General features: G+C 43.5%; 1 protein-coding gene and 1 long non-coding RNA gene across 16 annotated transcripts in view; both read left to right on the plus strand.

Moving 5' to 3' along the window:
• LOC309541279 overlaps positions 1-23334 on the plus strand; it is a 452672-nt gene that overhangs the window by 14622 nt on the left and 414716 nt on the right. The gene's annotated exons all lie outside the window — the stretch shown is intronic.
• BIN1 (bridging integrator 1) overlaps positions 1-23334 on the plus strand; it is a 110600-nt gene that overhangs the window by 850 nt on the left and 86416 nt on the right. The gene's annotated exons all lie outside the window — the stretch shown is intronic.

Raw genomic sequence — 23334 nt, forward strand, 5'->3', positions numbered from 1 at the left:
TATTCAAGTTGGCACCCCTGGCCTGGGTCGTGGGAAGAGGGGTGGAGAGAGAGAGATCGGCAACGGGTGTAGGATGGTGGCTCGGCTTATTTTGGAGACTCCTACCCAGTTGGTGAAGCCGAGGGGAAGGTTATTAGGGGCAAAGGCATTTTGGCGTATGGGATGGAAGCGAAACTCGACCTCTCCATGGGATGATGTCCCTCTGTTCTCTCCCAACCCCGTAATCTCTCCTATACAGTATTGGCGTGTTTGTAAGGTGTCCCTCAGCCTCGATCCGCCTCCCTTCCAGCGCTGCAAGCGGGACAGGTCTGCTGTAGGGCGAAAGCGACGCGCGCTGTGCGTGCGGACACACCGCGGCTATTTTTAGCGGCGAAGGTCAGCGAAGGAAAGCGCGAGAAAACCCACCGCCACTACCGGGGGTTTGGCCCGAAGCCCGGACGAGATGGCGAGGCCTTGGGATGGGATTCTGGGCGGACGGATCGACTGGTTCTCGATAGGGAAGGGCGCGCTTTGCGGTTGCCCCCTGGCGGGGGTCCACGGCGCCCACTTTACGCCTGCAATAAGATGCATTTGTGTTTATTGGGGGGGGGGGGAGAAGGCTTCGCGTCCCAAAGACCGCACAGGGTTAAAACCCACCTCGAATAGGGAAAGGAAATGGGGGGGGGGGTCCCGGGGTCCCGGGGAGTTGGAAATCCGCTCTGCAACGTCAGAGGAGATGTGGACGAGATTCCTCCCTTTACGCACGCGTCAGATGTCCGCCTCCCTCCCCACCCCGCCTCCCCCAGGTTAAGATGCTTCAATTGCAGCTCTTTCACCTGCAAAGGGCAAGGACAACAGTGGGCCGTTTCCTCTTCTGCCTGCCTAACAGAACACGGAGAGCTCAGCCCGGATTCCCCAGCCCCCCCTCTCTCTGTGCTTGGAGATCTCCCTGCTGTCCCCGTGAGCACCGCTCACAGTCTCTCCATCTCCCTCTCTCTTGAGCGCATGCGGGGGAAGAGCAAGGCAGGCGGGCGCTGTGGCTGGCCTTGGATCTGGCTGGCTCTTCTCCCCTAATCCACTCCTGTCTCTCTATCCCCCCCCCCGCTTTGCTGTGGCCACTTTTCCCGATTGACAGGCGCGCATAGGTCAGGTTGCTGCGAGAGCGGGCTTGTGTCAAAAGCGGCTTTCTGGAGTGGCTCGGCGGGAGATTAGGGCTGCCTGCCTGCAGTTCCAGCCGAGAGAGAGACACACAGAGGGCTCTGCGTGGGTCAGGTGCCATCAGAGGCGGCTAGGATTGGGGGAGATGAAAGCCGCTGCCTCTGCCCCCCTCCCTCTTCGCTCTGGTCGTGTGGAAGAGACCGCAGGCGTGCTGCATAAGGCGTGGAGAGGCGGAGGAAGTGCTGCTACGCGCCACGCTTCTTCACTGGATTACTCACTGGGTTTGGAGACACAGATGGGCTTACGCTTGCCTTCTTGCTCAGGGTCTGACTGGCCTGTTGCCAGACTGCCTTCCCCACAGCAACAGCAACCCCCGAAGCTCATTATTGCTATTGCTGTTCTGTGGGGTTGCTGCTTCGCGCCTGTGGGCCTATTCCAACATAGTATCATAGATCTGTAGAGCTGGAAGGGACCCCAGGGTCATCTGTTCCAACCCCCAGCAATGCAGGAATCTTTTGCCCAGTGATCCTGAGATTAAGCGTTTCAGGCTCTACCGACTGAGCTATCCAAGCAAGCCCATGGAAAGCTTAATTCCCAAAGTGATTCCTTGTACCTGCCAGATGGCATTTTTTCACCATAGTAGCCACACACTTTAGCATTAAGTCGCTGGAGGATGAATTAAGCATCTAGGACAATTTCTCTTATGATTGCGCTTTCTGCCTGACCACTGGGACAATGTTTCTCTCTCTTTGCCCCCAGCATTTTGTTGCTTGCCAACCTTCTAAGCTTGGTCTGCTTTGGGGCCTCCTGTGCCTTCCCCATCACATCAAGCACCAGTTACCTTTTCAGTACCTGACCGTGTAGGGATTCTCCATGTGCCCCTGCAGGTGGTCCAGTGTTGAAAGTGTCCTCTTTTTTAGAGGAACTCCAGGTTAGGGTGGTTAAAGGAGCCAGTCCTGGCAGGAAGGCAGGAGGGAAGCTTTCTAGGGCTAGGAGGGAGACAACAAGCAGAAGCCAATTGCTTGCTGGGTTCCCACTCCAGGTTCCATCTCTCTCTTCCAGTCACTAACTCTGCCCTGATACTACTGGGACCAGGACTTCATTTTCTAGAAGAGGACTAGAGGGGAAAGAAGCACATACTCAAAACCTAGAGAGGGAGCCTTCATCAGCTGGTGCTTGACTTTTGACCCCTGTGGTTGCAAGACCTCCAGCAATCTTGTCACCTTCCTTTGGAGGTGTCTTGCACACCTGCCCCTCTGCAAGGGGGCTTGGCCCAATGTGCGAGAATCCAGGCGTAGGAGGAGAGGTTCTATTTCAGCCTCGCCTAGCTGAGGATGGTTGGGGTAAAGTTTCTAAATGAGGTAGGTCTATTTACAGCAGAGCCCTTTTGCCTGCGTGGCAAGTTGCTATGCAGCGCAAAGTGTCACCTTACGCTCAGAAAGGAAGACATGGCTGCTGCACTGCTCCAGAGAAGTTTGGAGCAAATTTTTCATGATTTGCCGTGGAGCAATTTTATCTGGATCAAGCAAGGGGATAGCATTCTGTCTTATTTTACTTGTCCCCTTTCTCCTGTTCAAATACGCAATTCCCTTTCTTTCTTTCTTTCTTTCTTTGGGGACAATTATCACCACAGTTTAAGTCCATAGCCTGCATAGCCTGAATAAGAGCTTTTCTAAAATCTTTATTCAATAGACAACTGGCTGTTATTATTGTTGCTTTTTTATTGTTCTGGCTTTTACAGTTGTAAGACATTACATAGTGTCACACTTAAGTGAATTCTTTCTGTGAGTGGCTTATTTCAAGGGTAACATAATTTACAGTTTAAACACACAAAATGTAACTTTGTTGTTGTTAGAAACAACTCTGACTTCTGAAATGGAGAATATGTAGCATTTTCTGTTACAGTATCATACCAAAGCCAAAATATCTTTTAAAAATTCAAATTACCAGAAGTTTCTCTTTCTTAACAAAATTACTAGAATTAGACACAAATTGGAAAGAGAAGCTATTTTTTTTTAAATTTACTTAAAAAAAATAGCATTTGGATAGGGAGAAGGAACTTCACTCTGTGCTTTGCAGCAAGGCTGGATTCTCCATATCTCCCAAATGATACCCCATATTTTAGAAGTATGTAGCCTGTGGTCTCAATTAGCCTGCCACAAATAAAGAAATCGTGCATGCATCCTGTTAGCCTTTCAGAACCAATATTAGTATGACTGAAGGGGATGGATTCAAAAAAAGAAAACCTTACCAGGAAAATGACATGGTGATGGAAACAGAGGCATACCTACCTAAACTCCCTTGACCCTTGGCAAGGAGCTCTATTGGCACCCCATTATCAGTGCCCCTCTGTCCTTTGTGCCAGCTGACTGGGGAGGAGCCTCCACAGGGCTTCTGCAACAGCCCATGCCAGTCACCGGATTCGTCTGCCCAGAGGAGATTGAGTGCCTCGCCCGGCCACCCAAAGCAGCAGAGGAATGGCCCAGGGAGTGTATGGATGGGCTGACGGGCTTCTAGCCACCCTGAGACAGAGTGGAGAGGCATGGTTTTTGTACCCCCCTGGGCCTGCCCCCTTGGTGGGTACCAACCTGACCAACCCTTGGGTGGAAAAGATGGGAGGAGCGGGCACTGCTTCATTTTGTAACTAGAACACAAAGAAGGAGCAACTTGCCCTGCCTTGCAACTTGCCTTCTTCCTATTGACTAAACAGCTGCTTCCCTGGAATCTGTGGCTGATACAGTCAGGTGGCCATGTGACAAACCCGACAATAGTTTTCCTAAGGCTAACGTTAGCAGGGAGCAAATCCTCCCAGCCAAGTGCCAAATATGGGAGTCCATAGTGCTGTTTATGGTTGAAAAGTAGTGCGCGTGGGTTTGTGCTTAATTCATCACTTAAAAATCAATCTTAACTTGCTGTCCCTACTTATTCAGTGGTGAGGATGCAAGGACATGCACATACTACTGAATGAACATGACCCTTACCAGGTAACTGCAGTACTGAGGTGGGGGTGGGGATCCCTGGAAGCTGTGAACTCTGGTACTGGAAACAGGATTTTGGGATTCAGCCTTCATATACTGTGGCAACAGTGCTTTTGGAGTGGATGCCCTGTATGGACTTTCCCAAACAAAATCATATTCTTGTTTCTGGTGCTCTCTCTATATCACTCTCTCTTTAATGGCTAGAGATATGAAACAAATACAGTAACTTTGATGTGTGTTTTGGGAATAAGACAATAAAGCCTCTGGCTGCAGGCTCAGGGTAACTGTGAGTAAAGATTTCTGACAGGTGGTAGGTGGGGTTTTTTTCATTATTAAAGTGATCTGTGTAACATATGTTAGATGTCTCTGCTATATTTATCCTGTAGACAGGTGTCCACTATCAGTAATTCACAGATGGTTAGTCAAGAACCTTGTGGGAACCCAAGGCTGCCTGCAATGGATGGAAGCTTCTGGTAAGCTGGGGGAGGGGGAACCACCCATGCCTACGCCTCCCTCTGGGATGCCTCCAGTTACTCCTGAGAGGATTGCCTGACTAGGACAGGCTTTGGGCCTCTCCACTTGCCACAACTGATTTGTGCCTCAGTGCCACAGAGCTCTTTCTCCCCTGCCCACTGACTAAACATGTGGCATGTTTAGAAAACTTGCTCATTGCCAGTGTTCACCCAGTTATCTGAAAATCCACAGATCTTTAGGTCTTTAAAACTGTTTAGCACTTCCCAGTGAACTTCTAGATTCACTATGACTTGTCTGTGATTCATTCCACAAACGTTATAAATAATGAGACAGTGAGTTCAATGCGTGTTTGTTCAGGGTGACTATTTGTATCCTGAAATAAACCCTTTGTAAATCCCTGGCCTGCTTTCCTTGTTTTAATACTCCAGAATGCTAGGGTACTACATTGTGTCCTTCTTGTAATGTTCCAGAATGCTAGAGTATTACGTCCAGATGTAAAGTTCTAGAATGCTACTGCGTCAGACTTGGAGTGCAAAATGTCATAATTTCCACCCAAAGCCCTGATAATAATGCCATGCAGGCCTGGCCCAAGTTATTTTGATACCTGGGATAGAACATCCCACAAGTGCCTCTCCTCCTCCCTGCCCATAAAAATAGAATAATAAAAAATAAATGGCATTTTGCTGTCCTTTCAGGACACCCAAAATCAGCTGCCCGAGGAGGAGGCTTCACTCTGTCTAATGGTAGGGTTGGCTCTGCTGATGTGTCCTCATCAGCTCCTTTTCTGTTGCTGTTTCTCCCATGGCTTCTTACCAGCGCAAGTGACAGCTGCAGAGTCCCGACTTGTGAGCAGGATCTTGTTTTATGGTCTTTCTTCACAGGACAACTGTGCAATTGTTGAAAGAGGACGTGGTGTCAGGGGCAGGGCTCAAAGCGTACGCTTGCTGCGCACGTTGCCCCTGAAACCAAAACAAAATGTTTGTGTGGCTCATGTAAAATTGTATAAAATATTCATTGAAAAGTAGACTTTGAAAAAGGAAGACAAAATAAAAATGCCAAACTATACATGAAATCGACAGATTTTAAAATCGGCTTGCAAGTCATGCCCAGATTGTGCCTGTTCAGAACTCTTCCTTGTGGAAGGAGTTGGGTGAGAGTGACTAGATCTGTAGCTTTCTCCATAAATCCAAATAAAACCTCCTAAATCAATTTTGTGTAAACCCCACTCCAAATCCTGAGCCCACATGAGGAAATCTTGGAGAGGAAGTAATGAAAAACGTGGAGCAGAGGAAGAGTGGGGGGGAGGGGGTTCCATACCCAGCCTCTGCAGAAAAATAGGGGCTCAGAACATCCCCTCTCCCGGCCACTAATAAAAGTTCAGAAGCCACTGCAGGTGAGAGATGCATCTGTGTGGTACTCTCATGCCACTAGAGAGCATCCCTGTCTGTAGCGGAGAAAGTGCACACACATTGCTCCCTGGAGCATGGAAGGAATTGTGAAGGGAGGGAGACTGGACCTGGCCCAATTTCATTGAAGAAAGGCTCATGGAGGGCATCCTCTGTCCTGGGTTCCCACTTCTATTATTTGTTTCATTTATGTATGAAAATGCGTGTGTACATGCAATGTGTTCATAAAGACATTCAGCTTTTCTTGACGCAGAGTTTCTAAAATAATATAGCATGCATATAGCCCTGCTTAGGTATAGACCTTGGTACCAGCATAGATCATTTACAAACAAAACTGCATCACCTGGTTGGCACTAGAAGTAACACATGGATCCTTTGGCTCTTTTTATTTGTTTTTTTTACCAAACATTTTATGGGGTTTTCAATCATGCTGCTTAACTTATGAAGGATAAGTTAAGAGATAATATGGAATGATCTGGCTCAAAGTTAAGTATTTTGTAAAAAAGATTCATTCATTTCAGTAGACAAGATGAGCAGGCATGTTGTCTTTTCCACGGAAGTCAGTAGGACTGTGGCTGGACCATCTTCAGTGTTTTGTCGTGGTTTCTTCCAGATCCAGAAGAGAGGAAGAAATCCTAGGTTTAGGCATCATTCTGTGTTTTCAAGGGACGCAGGTGGTGCTGTGGGTTAAACCACAGAGCCTAGGACATGCCGATCAGAAGGTCGGCGGTTCGAATCCCGGCGACGGGGTGAGCTCCCATTGCTCGGTCCCTGCTCCTGCCAACCTAGCAGTTCAAAAGCACATCAAAGTGCAAGTAGATAAATAGGTACCACTCCAGCGGGAAGGTAAACGGCGTTTCCGTGCGCTGCTCTGGTTTGCCAGAAGTGGCTTAGTCATGCTGGCCACATGACCCGGAAGCTGTATTGGCTCCCTCGGCCAATAAAGCAAGATGAGCGTCGCAACCCTAGAATCTGTCAGGACTGGACCTAATGGTCAGGGGTCCCTTTACCTTTACCTATGTGTTTTCAAGCTCTGAGTATGTTTGTTCATGCTAGTGTGTGGGGGCAGTCACAACCAGTATTCTGGAAGCAACAGCATCCCCTCTGCTTGCACAAAGTAAAGCTTAATATTAAGTAAGTGAGGATCATGTGGACAAGTTCCGGTTGAGGGAATAAGACCAAGCTCAACAAGGTTTTGACACCCCTTAGTTATCTCCTCTTTTATTTGTTTATGATTTCATTTTTCTTAACAACAACAGATTTTTGATTTTTTTTTTGCATTGTGTCCTTTGTACTTATAATGGATTACAAATTGGCAACTGTTTCACTTAGGCAATGAACCAGGGGTTGTTTACAATGATCTTGCCACAGACATGTGCTTTCCCCGCCCTCTAATGTTTGTGCTTCTGACCTCACTGTCCTCATATTTGCCATAGCTTCTGCAATTTCCCCTCTATTGTGGGGTGTCTTTGCAAGCAATCTTTTGTCAGATCCATGAAACATTTCCTTACTTCATAGAGTTCATTGGACAAACTTACAATGGAGGGGCCTGGATTTTAGATCTCATTTTATGATGAGGACTAGAAGCAGAAAAGTGTTACCTGCATCTGTCTGTGGGATTATGGGAAGATGGGCAGTGAATTAATTTTTACACCATCAATGAGGTGCAAATTGCCAAATTAGGTAACAAATACTCCTAAAGAATGTGAACTCTGCCTTTGATTGAGACTTAGGGCTCCCCCAAATGATCTGTTTATCAAGCATTCATCCTGATTTGCTTGCTTAAAGCTTACATAGTATTTAGACTATATCCTGTTTTATTGAGCGGTCTGAATTGTTTACAGGCAAATATGTGACGATGAGCCTTCATCTGGATTTGCTTATGGGGAGGTCTTCTTCTTCTTCTTCTTCTTCTTCTTCTTCTTCTTCTTCTTCTTCTTCTTCTATATTATTAATTTACATTCATCCACTACCACCCTCCACTTTTCAATTTATTTCCCTCATCACTTTCCAAATTGTTGTGCTAAGGTGACAGAGTGCTTAATGTTTAATGGCACAAACACAAAGTTGTGCTATGTGCTTGAATTTCTCCTGCAAAAGTGTTACAGAGGAACCTTTTGTGGCCAACCTACTGATAAGAGATTTTGGAAGTAATGTCTTGATTATGCTTGTTGCTGTTCTAGCTAATTATATTTTATACTTCTATTGTCTTAATGATTCTATATGTGAACTACTTTGTGTGTGTGTGCCCCAAAAGCTGAAGATTAATTATTAATGTTTTAGTCTGAATTATGTTTTATCTTGTGTAGATTAAGGGATATATATGTTTGTATTTTATTATATATGGCTTTAAATTTTTGTGTATCCTATTCTGCCATTGCTTTGCAATAAAGAATGGGTAACAAATATTTTAAATAAGTAGAAATCTTTGTGGACCATAATTTCCCCCATGTCATATATAAATTTGAAAGGTGGTGTTGGAGAAAGACAACCAACTTTGGAAATTCCTTTTGTTGCTCAGCATAATGCATTTTGAAAAGTTCAGAGATGTGTGAGGGCAGAGTAGAAGCCACTTCTCTGCTACAAGATGACCCTCTGCACCACAAAACCAAGAATGGAATTGTCAGCTTTGTATTGTGATTTGTCATCCACATGAAGTAGGTATGCTAAAATATCCTGCGGTTATGTCAGTGGAGCAGAGGAAACTGAGGACTAGGGGCTCCTTATTGTGCATTTAACACAGGGAAGGGAGAAGAAAACTTATTCACATGGCAAGAAATACTTAATCTTTGTTTTAATCTGCAGAAAAAGCAGTTTTGCTTAGGGAGCAGCCAATTGTTTTATGTGCCAGATTTTATCTGTTTGGCTCCCACTGCATTACACACAAAAGCCAGAAGCAGAGTTTGTAGGAAAAAATGAATTGGCATGACCATAATGGGGGAACATTGGAAATATGTGAATTTTGTGTGTGTATATGCCAGTGACTTCTTGACATACAGTTAGGGAGAGAAAAGAAAAATTCCACTTTCAGCGCTAGATATATTTTGCCTATGGATTGAGTAGACTAGCAATGGCTGAGGTTGCAGAGTTGCCTCTCTGGCCACCACTTCCTACCCTCCAGCTGCAGACAGAATTGTTCTGAAGACCAGAGAACACGAACATTGCTGTGAGGTGCTCTGTCTGGGGCTGCTATGAGAAAGTGTTCAGAAACTTCAGTGGAAACAAGATGCTGCGGCCAAATTGCTGCCTGGAACAAGGTACAGGGAGAACAGAATCCCCTTGTTATAACAGGCTACCGGTCTGTTTCTAGGCACAATTCAAAGTGCTGGTTATGACCAACAAAGCCCTGCATGTCTTGGGTCCAGGCTATCCGAAGGATCATTTATTTCTATATGAGCCTGCCTCAGTTTTGATAACTTAAGGGGAGAACTTTCTCTCAGATCTGCCACCCTCACAGGCATGTTTGGAGAGGGCATTTGACAGGGCCTTCTCGGTGGCTGCTCCCAACTGTGGAACTCCCTTCCATGGCCTTTCTGCTTTCTTTTTGCCAGCAAGCAAAACCCTTTTTGTTCGAACTAGCTGTTCTAGCAGGGTCTTTTAATGGTGGGCATTGCATATTTTCTTCTCTTGCGTTTTTAAATGGTTTAAAGTTGTTTTGATTCAGTGTGGTTTTTAATATGGTAACATTTTTTTTTCTTGAAAGCTGTATATGTTTTTAATGCTTTTTGTGAGCTGCCTTTGAGAATGGTGAGACAAAAGTAAATTAATTTAATAAATAATACGACATAATATTTGGTGATCTACCCTAAGGTAAGAAAGCGAGTATATAAAAACGCTACTCACATTTTTCTCACAATCCTGAGGTCTTTGCTCTCATGGTCCACAACGTTCAGTTCACTGAAGGTCTTGGGATCCCTCAGTTGATATATTGTCCTTTCAGATCTAAGCTCAAGGACCACTGAAGTAATATTCAATTACTTTTGTGTACTTTAGGTGAGGTTATTGTCCATAGCTAGATATTACAAAAGTATCCCTTTTTTTGTGTCTGTATGCCTCCTGATACATGGCACCTTCTCATGTATTCATGGGGATTAATTCCATTGACCATCCTATTGATTTAAGTGTTCATGCCAGAACTGTACTCTAATTCCATCTAACTTTATGAAGGACCAAGAGTCTTTTACCAGAAATCCGTCAGGAGTGGGGAGCACAGAAGGATGGGCAGGCTTCAGTTTTGTGGGAGCTACTTTGGTTTTTATTAAAATTTTGAGTGGTACAAAAGACTCACACTTATACTTAAAAATTCTGGGAGGAATTAAGCACTGCACTATTAACAATTGTTCCATCAGTGCAAACATTTCTGCTTGCTAGACTGAACATTTTCACCCCCCCCCCACTGTTCTGGAGGTTCTCCTAACACAGGGGTCAGCAACCTTTTTCAGCCATGGGCCGGTCTACCATCCCTCAGACCATGTGGGGGGGCCAGACTATATTTTGAAAAAAATAACTATGAACGAATTTCTATGGCCCACAAATAACCCAGAGATGCATTTTAAATAAAAGGACACATTCTACTTATGTAAAAACATGCTGATTCCCGGACTGTCTATAGGCCGGATTGAGAAGGCGATTGGGCCTTAGGTTGCCTACCCCTGTCCTAACACCTCCAGCTAACTTGGAGGGGTGCAGAGAGGGGGGTAGAGAAACCCCTTTGTTCAAGCAGGACTTGCGTTATGTTGGTTGGGCTGGTTCCCACTAGTGATACTATTCAGTTGAATTTGCCTTCTGGACCCAGAAGTTTGTTCTGAGTACCAGAAGTGAACAGAGCTCAGTCTCTCCACTTAAAAAAGCCACTCTGGATTACTCCAAGCTTTCTACATAACATCATCATCATCATCATGACCATCATCATCATGGTCATTTTGTTACTGCTATCGTTAGATGATTGGGGCTCAAAAATCCAGAGCTCTGCAAATCACCCAGAGGTCTACCAGGAGATTCTGATTCTGTCCACTCCTGATCTAAATCAGTTCAGCATCTTCTAGAGTGCCCTTGTTGCACATAAGTGAATCTCAGCCTCAAAACTATGCAGCTTAGCTGTGCCTGTGGCAACAATAATCTGACTGTGGTGTCTTGTCTCTGTTATCATTGAGAGATTCAAAAGAGGCCAAGTAGTATGGTGGACAGAATATGTTTGTTTTGGAAGACATGGGCTCAAATAATTAGCAATGTTCTCACGTAGTGGCTACGGGCAAATCACAATATCTATATAAAACAAGAAGAACTAAGACCAGGTTTGTAGGGATGGTGTGAAACTGCATGCATCACAGCTGATAAGCATGTTGCATGTAAACAGACTGTATTCTAGATATGTTTCTAGTTACGACAGTGGTGTTAGTCTTGTGATTTTTTTTCTTTTTAAAAGGCTTGTCTAAAAAGTGCCGGAAAGGCACTTTCAACATTTCAAAGCAGCATACTATTTTGATGTAACAATTGGGTTATTTAAGGTTACTAATATTAGCTTTTGATTTGTGAGCAACACGTTAAACACAGATGCTATCTGCAAATGTTTTGAGGTTTGAGGAAATAGCTGACTTATTAACCACAGTTAACACTTCTCAAGCATTTTTTTCATTGCCCGAAGAGTTACTGTAGAATAGCAGCAAAGTCTCTTACTCCACAGTTCCTTTGTTTTAAATAATTGTTTATTCTTAACACCACTGCCCAATGTATCATAATGGTATTAATTGTTCAGAATACTGCAGCTCCAGAATGCAGCAGAATGTTTACTCTGCCATGTCCTCTAGTGTCCTCAGTGGGGCAGAGGACAAGCAGTGTTGCTTTTCTGATATGTTGTCGCTGGCATACTACTGTCCCATTTTTAAAGACGATGTTTTCAGTGTTGGTTATTGGAGCTGTTGTTCAGTTTTAGCCCATTTACCTGATTCTTTAAAGTTTAATCCCTGACAGGTGCTTACAAGTACAGCGGTACCTCTGGTTACGTACTTAATTCGTTCTGGAGGTCCGTTCTTAACCTGAAACCATTCTTAACCTGAGGTACCACTTTAGCTAATGGGGCCTTCTGCTGCTGCTGCACCGCTGGCGCACAATTCCTGTTCTCATCCTGAGGTAAAGTTCTTAACCCAAGGTACTACTACCGGGTTAGAAGTGTGTGTAACCTGAAGTGTTTGTAACCTGAAGCGTTTGTAACCTGAGGTACCACTGTATGATTGAGCACTTGTGCACAACACACTGCGGTCTGCCGCTGCACACCTTGCAACTGGTGAGATTCATTTTGAATTACTAAGCTGAAGACACTATTAACAGCCTCGGTGCATTCAGATTTAGAGCAGGACAGGCCATTGCACAGAGTAATAACAAATAAGCCAAATGGAGCCTCCAGCACTGAATAACGTTGGGATGGGGAGACTGCTGAGACAGAGACCCATGAAGAGAGCACATTACAAGAATGTCCCTGTTTCAAATAATAAAGCAGTCATAGGGCTACTGGTGGTGAGGAGAGGTCTCTAGGCCCTCTATCTACTTTCTTTGCATCATAAATCATTATATATACCTCTGTATATGTTCCCTGTTACTTTTCTAAAACAAAAGCCCCAAATGATGTAACCTTTCCTCTTAGAGGAATAACTCCAGCCCCTTGGTGATTTTTGGTTGCTTTTTGTTGTATCTTTTCCAGCTCTATAGTACCCATTTTGACATGAGGCGACCTGGTATTTGAAGTGTGCTCAGATCGTAGATTTGTACAATGGCATTGTGATACGGGAAACAAATGATCCCTAACATTGAATGAGCCTTTTTTAAAAACAGCTGTTGCATGCTGGGTCAACATCTTCACTGAGCTATCCACTACTCCCCAAAGTCTTCTTCCTGGTCTCTGTTTCTATCATTCTCTGCCTCACCTTTTAGTTTAATGTTGCACTTGTGTCCACAGAACCCTAACCCTGTGCAGATAAACCAGCAATTTAAGAAGCCTGCTTTAGAGCGGAATGGAAGGAGAAGAGATAGTCAAGGGATGTGGAGCTTGTGCAGGCTGCACTATTTTTTGCTCACAGTGCCTCTTGCTAGGGTTACAGCTAGCTATAGATAGGGTTTAACTAAGCCATATTAAATGCCTACCCAAATACCGGAGACTTATGATGTTGTGAAGTTACAGGGCATGGAATGTGACATTGATGCAAGCTGAATTAAGTGATGCTATTCTGGCCCTATTAGTTGTGCAGTTAATATTCCAGTTTCCTGAATATCTGCAGAGCTTGCCTACAACAGCACAAGGGCCTTCTAGTCTGAGCAGGATGTAGATCGGAATCATTTTATCTTCTATTTGCTGTAGGATCTTATTAAAAAATGGGGATCATCAGACCGGTCCTAGCTCTGAACTTTTTGCATTTCTAAGGCTCCATTTGACCAAGTGCAATTTAATTCTGAAGTCAATATATAACCATAGGATCAGGTTCTCAGGAGGATTATTTACTGGCCCTGGTGCCGTGCACTTAACAGCAGCCTGACATCGCTAAAATGAGCAAGAGCAGCTTTTCCTGCAAAGGAAATACATGGTAAGAAAAGCCTCATTAGATAAATTTGCACATTCAAACTACTGTCAAATGCACACCAGCCAGGGCCTGATTAAAATCTTTAGAGGCCCTAGGCACATAAAAGATTTGGGTGCCCCCCCCTATATATTTAAATCAAAATATAAAATGGTAAAATAAAAAATTATTTTTCAAAGTGAAACAAAACTTACAGTAAGATGGAAAATGTTTGTTTTCGTATTCTTCCCCTTTATTTATATTTGGAAAAAAAATCCTACTTTTTCTAATTGCAAAGTCTCTGATCAGATCCTCAAAACTAATCTTACATAATTTCTGTTGGGCCTTTTCCCCCTTGATGCATGAAGCACAAGCTTCTTTTGCTTAATTGTTAATCCAGTCCTGTCACCAGTAAAAAAAGAACAAGAAAAAAGGTTGCTTCTCTCTTCCTAGGACAATGAGTGTGAGATAAGCCTTTTTTTGCTTTGAAAAAGAAAGAAGGAAGATTGATGTGCCTAATATTTACTGCTTTTGGGTCTCATTGCAGTTTATAATGCTGAGCTTTGTTCCGGGACTGCACATCACATGGTCTCTTATTACACTATCAGACCCATATTGCAGTGTTATAGAGGTACTACTTGGAAAAAGCTCACTGCCACTTACTTCAAAAAAATGGAATTTAGAATTCACTTTCCCCAGGCATTTTACCTGTCAGTCCTCTGGAAGATTCATAGCAGAGTAATAGGAAGGTGGGTGTTTTAATAGCTGTAAGGAAGAGCTAGTTCAGTAAGTAAAACCTTTCTCACCCATGCAGGACCAGCTGTGCTGGCCAAAATTCTTTCTTCGTTTTGTATAACTGATAAAAGAACAGGAGCTTGGTTATCTTGCATAACCAAAGGCATGCTGCCACCTGTTGCTGTTCTTCCCTGCCCCCCTCCTTTCGGAAAGCTTGCAAGGCCCTAGATCAGCTGTGCTGCTTGCTTCGGGAAGAAGGCTGGAAAGTACATGATGGTAGTTGCCTAGCAACCATTCCAGCTTTCCTCCGGAGGCTTTCAGGCCTGGTAACTGTCAATAATCTTGCATGCTGCTTCCCTCCAGCTTTCTCCCTCTTTGCTGAAACAAGGTTGCATCTAGGCATATATGAATCACTCTGCAAGTTATGTCAGTCCTGGCTATTGAAGGATAGCCAGTTGTTGAAAGGCAGAAAACTGTTTTTCAATTATTATCATTGTACTTTTACTTTGGGGATGGAGAGGTGCTTGTGGAATTTTCTGCCACCTGGTTTAGCCAGTCAGTTGAAGCCATTTATCGGGGTGTGGCCACTGTTGCATATTATTATTATTATTATTATTGTTAATTACTACCACCACCACATCACTTTTCTCAGGGTCCTGAATTCCGCACTACATACCAAAATTATTGTACTGTGCAATTAATGGCACATGGAACACTACTAGCCTTCTTGGCGAGATATCTAGAACATGGGTAGGCAAACTAAGGCCTGGGGGCCGGATCCGGCCCAATTGCCTTCTAAATCCAGCCCTCAGACGGTCCGGGAATCAGCGTGTTTTTACATGAGCAGAATGTGTGCTTTTATTTAAAATGCATCTCTGGGTTATTTGTGGGGCATAGGAATTCGTCCCCCCCAAAAAAAAATATAGTCTGGTGCCCCACAGGGTCTGAGGGACAGTGGAGCAGTCCCCTGCTGAAAAAAGTTTGCTGACGCCTGATCTAGAATAATAGTTAATTATGCCTCCATAGACCAGCTTTGAAGAGAAAACTGTATGTTGACTGATCACATATCTATTTTCCGTAAGTAATGTGTTACTTGCATAACATTTTCCATAATCAAGAGGGTAATATGTGGATTGGCTGCACCCTAGCTACATATTTGGGTTTGGGTAGTTAACCAGAGGTAATTGCCCACACTTGATATTATGCTAATAATTTTCTTTTCCTTCTGAGAATCTGTATTCATGCTTATATAACTGACTTAAGAATTTGTGCAGTGGAAAGACTTTTTCCATGTCTTTCTCATGCTTATAACAACAACAAAACATCTTTACAAGCTACTATATAACATCTTTCTGAAAATAAGCAGATATTTTAAATCATTCCCATCAATCTGTGTACATTTATTTGTCTTAAGGCCCCCACTGCTTTTGATTCATAGTTCTTATTGCTCTCTTTCCTGAGTTTCCATCGCTGTAGTCTGTTTAGCTGTTATGGATGCCTTGCTGTCTCAAACTACTGTAACATGATAAGCACGTTTATCTTTATCTTTTCTTCAGGTTGTCTTTTCAGTTAATTCCATTTAGGCTTTTTTTTTTAAAAAAGCCCCCTTACTTTCAACATACGCTTCCAACACAGGGTTCTAGTGCTTTCCTGTCCAAATGGGCCTTTTGCATGGTGTTGTCTTCCAATGGAATTGGGTATTTTACTGAAAAGCCAGCCTGTTGAAGGGGATAGGCAAAGCATGACTTGGTCTAGGAAGATAGGATTAAAATTCTTACTCTCACTTATCCCTACTGGGTGATCTTGGGTCACACTCCTTCTGATCTGCCTACAGGGGTTCAAGAAAATCACATGTATCCTTAAGATATTGTTTGAATGCTGAAATGGCTTAGTGGATTGTTGGCTGGATGAATGAATGTTGGCTGTATGAATGAAAGAACTGAATTGTCAACTGTGGCTAGATAAATACACCTGGTAGGATCCCCCCCCGCCACCTCTGGACCTTGTTTAATTTAGCTATCTTAACTAATAACTGCTGACAGACATCTTCCATTAATTTGTCCACCTTTAAAAACAAAAAGCCTCCTAATGTAGTGATCAAACTACATCTTGTGGCAGTGAATTCCATAGGTTAATTATGTGCAAAGGGAATCTCATGTCACAGTTTAGGGGCCACAGCTGAGAATGCCCTTAGCAAAACTGTGACCTGGTTTGCACATCCATAGCCTCCAATATATCCAGGCCATAAACCAGGACATTAGTCTTCTGGAGTAATGTGACCTGGAGTCATGTGAGCTGGGCGAGATCAAGCCCCCGAAAAATGCGCTTTTTCGGGATAAATCGCAGCATCGAAAATGGCTCCAAACAACAAGGATGTCCTGGTTTTCCCGGGACAGTTGAGGGGTATGCACATAATGCTAAGACAAACCCACCAACAGGTACAAAAAGTGCTTATAAGCTAATGTTACCATTCCTCTCCTACTTTAAATTTTGGCTTGGTTCACACATCATGCCAATTACTTGGGAGCAGCAAAGCTGCCAGTTTCCTCTCTGGGAGCCCATGCACTTTCATATTTACAGTAGATCATGTTTGGCTTACTGTGATGTGCGAACCAGGCTAATACTTGAGGTGGGATTGAAATTATAATGCTGTTGTCGGTAGTGCTGAGCATTGCAACACTTCTGGTCCTCTTCCTCAGCTATTATTAGGATGCTTTTCCTGCACTTTGCCCAAACATTATCAGTTCTGCTTTCATTTTCTGTTTTGGGTAATACTGTATGTACTTTTGTAACTTGTTAGGCATTTGCAGAAGGAAAACACCAAGAGGTGATGAGTTGGAGGACATTAAAGCAATCCCTCCTAGATTTCGGCCAAATTATTTTCTCATTAGCACTCATGAACAAGCTTGCTTCCAGTTCTCAGATGCAGAGAAAGGTCTCTCCCATCACATGTGTGGATGTGCACAGAATTATAAGGGAGAAGGTGGTCTTTTAGGTACCCCTGGACCTGAGCCATTTGCTTGTTGGGTGGTTGCTATGCCCCAGTGAAGTTTCTTCTATAAAATTGTTCTAGACAATAATATTTGAAGGTATGCTTTGTGAAGCCTAGAGATACCATTTCAGAAACTGTAGTAAGCTGTAGGTAGAAGACTTGTGCCATGGAAAACCACTGCATTCCAAGATGCACAGTGGCCAAGTTAAGGCAGTTGATACATCCAGTTGGTGTGGAGAGATTTCTTCCTCCTCCCCCTGTTTCAGCCCTTTGCTCCAATTGAACCCTTTGCATAGTCCAAACAAGAGCAAACCATGAATGAGGGCCCGGACTCCTGCATGCACTCCTCTAGGACACTGTAGATTGTGGTCCTTCATTTTCTTGCAAGAGAGGATGTGTGCCAGTGCAATATCATCTTTATCATCCTGATGTGGAGGTTCTTGATTAGAATTACTGATTTCTTTTACTGCCTGTAGCATATGATGCTGCACTGTAGCCACTGCCATTCATTCAGAAAAATATCTGCTCATATTCCCCTGAAACAAACTATAGTCTGAAGTGGCTATTATTATTTTTTTAGTAATTAAAGATCTGCATTGTAGAGAATGCTCTCTGCTCTAAGGATGCTGAAGTTCTGAATGATGGAAGTGGGAAAAGGATGAGATGAGTCTCAGGCGATGCATGTATGAACACCACAACTGAGTGGTGGTGGTGGAGGGTGTTAAGTTAAACCCAAATTATGATGATGGCAAAGACATCTATTAAAAGTAGAAAGCTGGAGAAATCTTGGCTGCTGTTAAAATATTGAGAAAATGGAGAAGAGAGAATGGCAAAATGATTTTTGTTTTGCAAGACCAATGATGGAAGGGAATGCAGATTTGCAAATCAAAGACGGGCTGCAAAAGTGCAGTTCTACTTTCCAACAGCCATCTATTTCATCATTCAACCGCTCTCTTTATCCTTCTCTATGAGAAATTGCTAATACCATGTGTTTGGTTCATGGACAGCATAGCCTAAGCTTAGCCTAAGGCTCAAGACTGTAGGTTCTGTTTGGCTCACATCAGCACAAATCCGTAGGTTGCTTACATTACACTGGGTTGCAAATTTACACAGGAAGATGGTGTGGTAAGAGATGTTGGGTTGTCTTGGACCACATCATTTCTAACTGCAGAACTGCAGAGTATGCTACCACACATGGTATTGGTAGGGGCAAATATAGGCAAATTGGTAGGGGCAAACATTGTATCAAAACAGCCTCTGCATTTTAGCTCTAAGCACCATTTCTTCCCCTGTTGCAAGATGGCACACCTGTACTGTTCAGCTAGAAGTGCATAGTGCATAGTAATGCTAAGTAGAAATTCTGTCCCTGGCTCTTTCTCCTCATTACTCTTGCCCTTTTTTTGGCGTGTGATGCATTTCCTCTTAGGCAATGTGCAAGTGGGCACCCTATGAAGCACTGCAGTAAGAGAATACGTGGAGAGCTGCAGCTTGATGGTGTCTCAAATATCAGGCTGGTAGCTAATAATAGGGATTTGGTTACTTTGAAGGGCGAACTGCATGCCGCATGCAACTCTGCTCCTCTCTCAAAGTTTAATTAGAGATTAGGGTCCTGTGTGGATCACAGGATTCTTACTTGTTTTTTTATATATATACGGTGACTGTGTGATGACACATTACAGATTGGCTGGCATGTAGGTTTACTATGGGGAAACAGCTGCTTTCCCCACAGCACTTAGTAGAAGGAATCTGTCTAGATCTTCTGACCATGGTTACACTCCCTCTAAAGAAGCTTGGGGCTACTTCTGGATCCTTTGCTGCCACTTGATGCTCATGTGGCCTCAGGGGCACGAGGTGCCTTCAATCAGATTTGGCTGGTGGCCCAGCTGCACCCCTATTTGGACAGGGATAGCCTAACTATTGTTGTCTAATGCTCTGGCAATCTGTAGATTATATTACTGCAATGTGAAGTATGTGGGGCTGCCTCTGAAGATGGTTTGGAAACGTAAGCAGGCATGGCCAAGCTTGGCCCTCAGCTGTTTTGGGGCTACAACTCCCATCATCCCTAGCTAACAGGACCAGTGGTCAGGGATGATGGGAATTGTAGTCCCCAAACAGCTGGACGGCCAAGTTTGGCCATGCCTGAACTTAAGCTAGTGCAAAATTCAGTAGCCAGGTTGCTCATGGGGGCAAGATGGAGCAGATCCTGGCCTGACTGCACTGGCTGCCAATTAGTTTCCCAGCCCAATTCATTCAACAAACAAACAAACAAACAAACAAACAAACAAACAAACAAACACAAATAACTGAATGATCATGCCTTGCATGAGGGTGCCTTGCTTACCAGACTCTGGAATGCCCTTGTTACATCTTGTGGGAGCATCCTGCAAAATCTCATGAGAACATCACAGAGGCTGGTAAGCAAGGTGGAGAGCTTAAAAGTTTCTTTTTTCACCAGGGAAACCCAGAGCAAAAGAAGCATTTAAACACTCTGCCTTATGTGCAATTTGTGGGATTTCAACTGGCCGCCTTTCAACCACACATGGTTGAAATTGTGCAAGTTAATTGTGTGCAAGATGCAATTGTACTGTACTGCTCTTCCTTTGAATGCCAGTTTGTGGGGTGTGCTGAATATTGCTGTTTCTAGTAATGCAAAATTTCAGAAATACTTGGAAAGGCATAGGAAGTTGCTTTATACAGAGTCAGACCTTTGCTCCACCTAGCTCAGTATTATGGCCTACACTGACTGGCAATAGGGCACCAGATTTCAGACGGGTCTTTTGGAGCCTTACTCAGAGGTGCCCAGAATTGAACCTGGGTCATGATATATTCAAAGCATGGGCTTCACCAAACTACTGCCCTTCTCCATACAGTCCTTGGTAAACTGTTACGAATATTTCAGGCAGCTCTATTCTTTCTTGTGAGAGAAAGGGCAGGAGATGGTTAATAAAATATTAGAAATGTGTCCAGTTGATTCCCAGATGCTTGGGGTCTTGGCCAGAATACAACAGCATTAACTGCAAGGGGCTTGGATGTTAAACGAAGTAGTGGTTAGGGGAGTCTAGGGTAAGCAAATCTTTACAACATTGCTATGAGTGAATATTTCCTCCTGTAGTAACTGCAGTGAAACAGAATGCAGCGAGTACGGGAAGAGATTCCAAATTTTGAGGTGCCAAAATCAACACACACACACACACTCCTAAGTGAGAAGATAGTCTAGCGTCAGCTGCTTGTAGGAAACCAGCCTCTCTCTCTCTCTCTCTCTCTCTCTCTCTCTCTCTCTCTCTGAGAAAAAAGTAGCTTTTTGCTTTGGGTAACAGCAGTTTCTTATAGAGATGTGCTTTCTTCTGCTTTCCAGATGCAGGGTCTCATGATCCCTTCCCTCCTTCCCCCTCTTGTTGTTAACAGAAAGACATCTGCGTACATGTGTGTGTGGGTTATACAACATATGTGGTGACGTGTGCATATGTGTATTGCTCATCAGTTCTTTGTGTTACTAGTACGCAGGCAGGCAGTGGAAGGACATTTGCTGGTCACCTGCCATAACTCACTTTCATAAAACCCTACTGGCCCCAAAATTAGTATTTATGGGAGCTGCCTTGGGAGGCTAATGTAATGCTGTTGGAAAAGGCAGCTGTGAGCTTTGAGCATGTGTGGTTTGTGCCAGCATTGTAGGGGAGAAGTAGGAAGAGGAAGGAATAGCTGCAGTTGCTTAACGCAGCACAAATCTGCATACTTACATGGCTGGCTTGGGCTATCTGGGGAGAGGATGGACCTGAATTGGCAAATGCTTTTGGAGCTGATTCCAGTTGATTTTGAACAGCATGTTAAGCAGCACACAAAGGTTTGCTCAACACGCCGTTGCAACTCTATTTTGTTAATTCAAGCATCCATTTTCTGCTGCTTTGATTACTCCCTGGTGGCTTTAACCTTGAGTCATTCTCTGTTGCTTCTTGAAGCACTTCCTTACTATTCTGTACATTGCAGAAAATAAAGGGAGTTGTGTGCATGTAGCAACATTGATTACAGACTGAGATGGCTATGCAAAGGGAAGACTCAAAAGAAGACTGAACCAGGAAAGCCAGAGGGGTTTGTTTATGTACCAGTTCTCTGCTTGCATTGAAAAATGTTTAATAATCTAAACCTCCATGGCCACAGAAATAATAATAATAATAATAATAATAATAATAATAATAATAATAATAATAATAATAATAATAAAATAATATTTATTATTTCTACCCCACCCATCTGGGCTGCGTCCAACAAAAGATTAAAAATACATTAAAACATCAGTCATTAAAAACTTCCCTAAACAGGGCTGCCTTCATATGTCTTCTAAACGTCAGATAGTTGTTTATTTTTTTGACATCTGATGGGAGGGCGTTCCACAGGGCGGGCACCACTACCAAGAAGGCCCTTTGCCTGGTTCCCTGTAACTTTGCTTCTCACAATGAGGTAACCACCAGAAGGCCCTGAGTGCTGGACCTCAGTGTCCGGGTTGAACGATGGGGGTGGAGACGCTCCTTCAGGTATACTGGATATAAATTGGCCTATATATTTTGCTCCCAAGTAGATGTACTTTTTTGCCCATATAGACAGAACCTACATGTGATCAGAGCCCTATGTGATTTTGCTCTGACAGCATAGAGTTCTTTTCTATCAAGCATGATATTGTGGCTTGCCTCTTCCTTTTTTGTTCTCTCTTAAGCTCAACATGTGCTTGTATGCTTCTGAGGTGCTTGTACGAGATACCTGCTCTATGTCAACTGGTCTTGTTCTGACTCAATTGCCAACCCTAGTTTTGCCCACAAAAACCCTTGGTGTGTCTCATTTTCATTTTCTTTTCTAGGATAGCAAATGGTCTTGTGATAAATGTATCTGGGGCTCAGTAGGGGCCATAACTCAATTCCTGCTTTCTTTATGATTTGAATATTGTCCAGTTATGATCAGTGAGTTGCTTCTCTGAAGCACACAGCATAGGGTTACCCTATGGCAGGGGTCAGTAAACTATTTCAGCAGGGGGCTGGTCCACTGTCCCTCAGACCTTGTGGGGGGCCGGACTATATTTTGAAAAAAAAAAAATGAACAAATTCCCATGCCCCACAAATAGCCCAGAGATGCATTTAAAATAAAAGGACATATTCTACTCATATAAAAACACCAGGCAGGCCCCACAAATAACCCAGAGATGCATTTTAAATAAAAGGACACATTCTACTCATGTAAAAACACACTGATTCCTGGACCATCAGTGGGCTGGATTTAGAAGGCGATTGGGCCGGATCCGGCCCCCGGGCCTTAGTTTGCCTACCCATGCCCTATAGTATGTATTGACATCTGTGGAGTGAAGTTCATCCTCAGTGGTGCTGCTCTCTTTCTAGCCTCGTTGATTACTTTCCCTTCCTTATTTCAGGGGTGGTTTTTTCTCCCATGATGACTCTTTTTCCTTTTTTGAATGCCAACAATTATTCCTATATATGTTTGTAGAGCAATATCTGCATGTGTGCATCTTTGTTAACACCAAAATGTTTTAAAGTACATAAATAGAAGAGAAGGATCTGCAAGCTTTGCCATATACATATTCTTCAAACTTGCACCTTCGGTAGTACAAAGAAATACGGCTTATGTCCACTTTCTGGTTTTCAATATGGCAGTGGGGAAGGAATTGAGACTTATAATCTGTATAGACTACAATAGCAAATTATAGCAGAGTGCTAAGGGCTTTCTTGACTAAGTTAACATTTGCAGAAGGTTCAAGATAGTTTTCTGTTCCTGGGATTCACTCATAAAATGTTCTACATATAAATATGTGCAGCTGTCCTTATTCACAAGTGGGTTTTAATGCTCTGAGAGAAAGACTGTTTTGCTTTCCTTGGACTTGCCACCTCTCTGCAAAGCTTATCTGCAGTTGTCTATTGTTGTGGGTTATGCTGTTCTTTCTACCTAAATCCTTGTGCTATGGGCAAGTAGTTTCTTTCCGACATCTTGAGCATTTACATTGGCAGTGGGGTGGTGAAAAGCACCAAGATAATTGATGCTACAACTTGGCTTCAACATTTTAGAGT

This window comes from Podarcis vaucheri, assembly GCF_965113315.1.
Source record: "Podarcis vaucheri genome assembly, chromosome: 1".
Lineage (NCBI taxonomy): Eukaryota > Metazoa > Chordata > Lepidosauria > Squamata > Lacertidae > Podarcis > Podarcis vaucheri.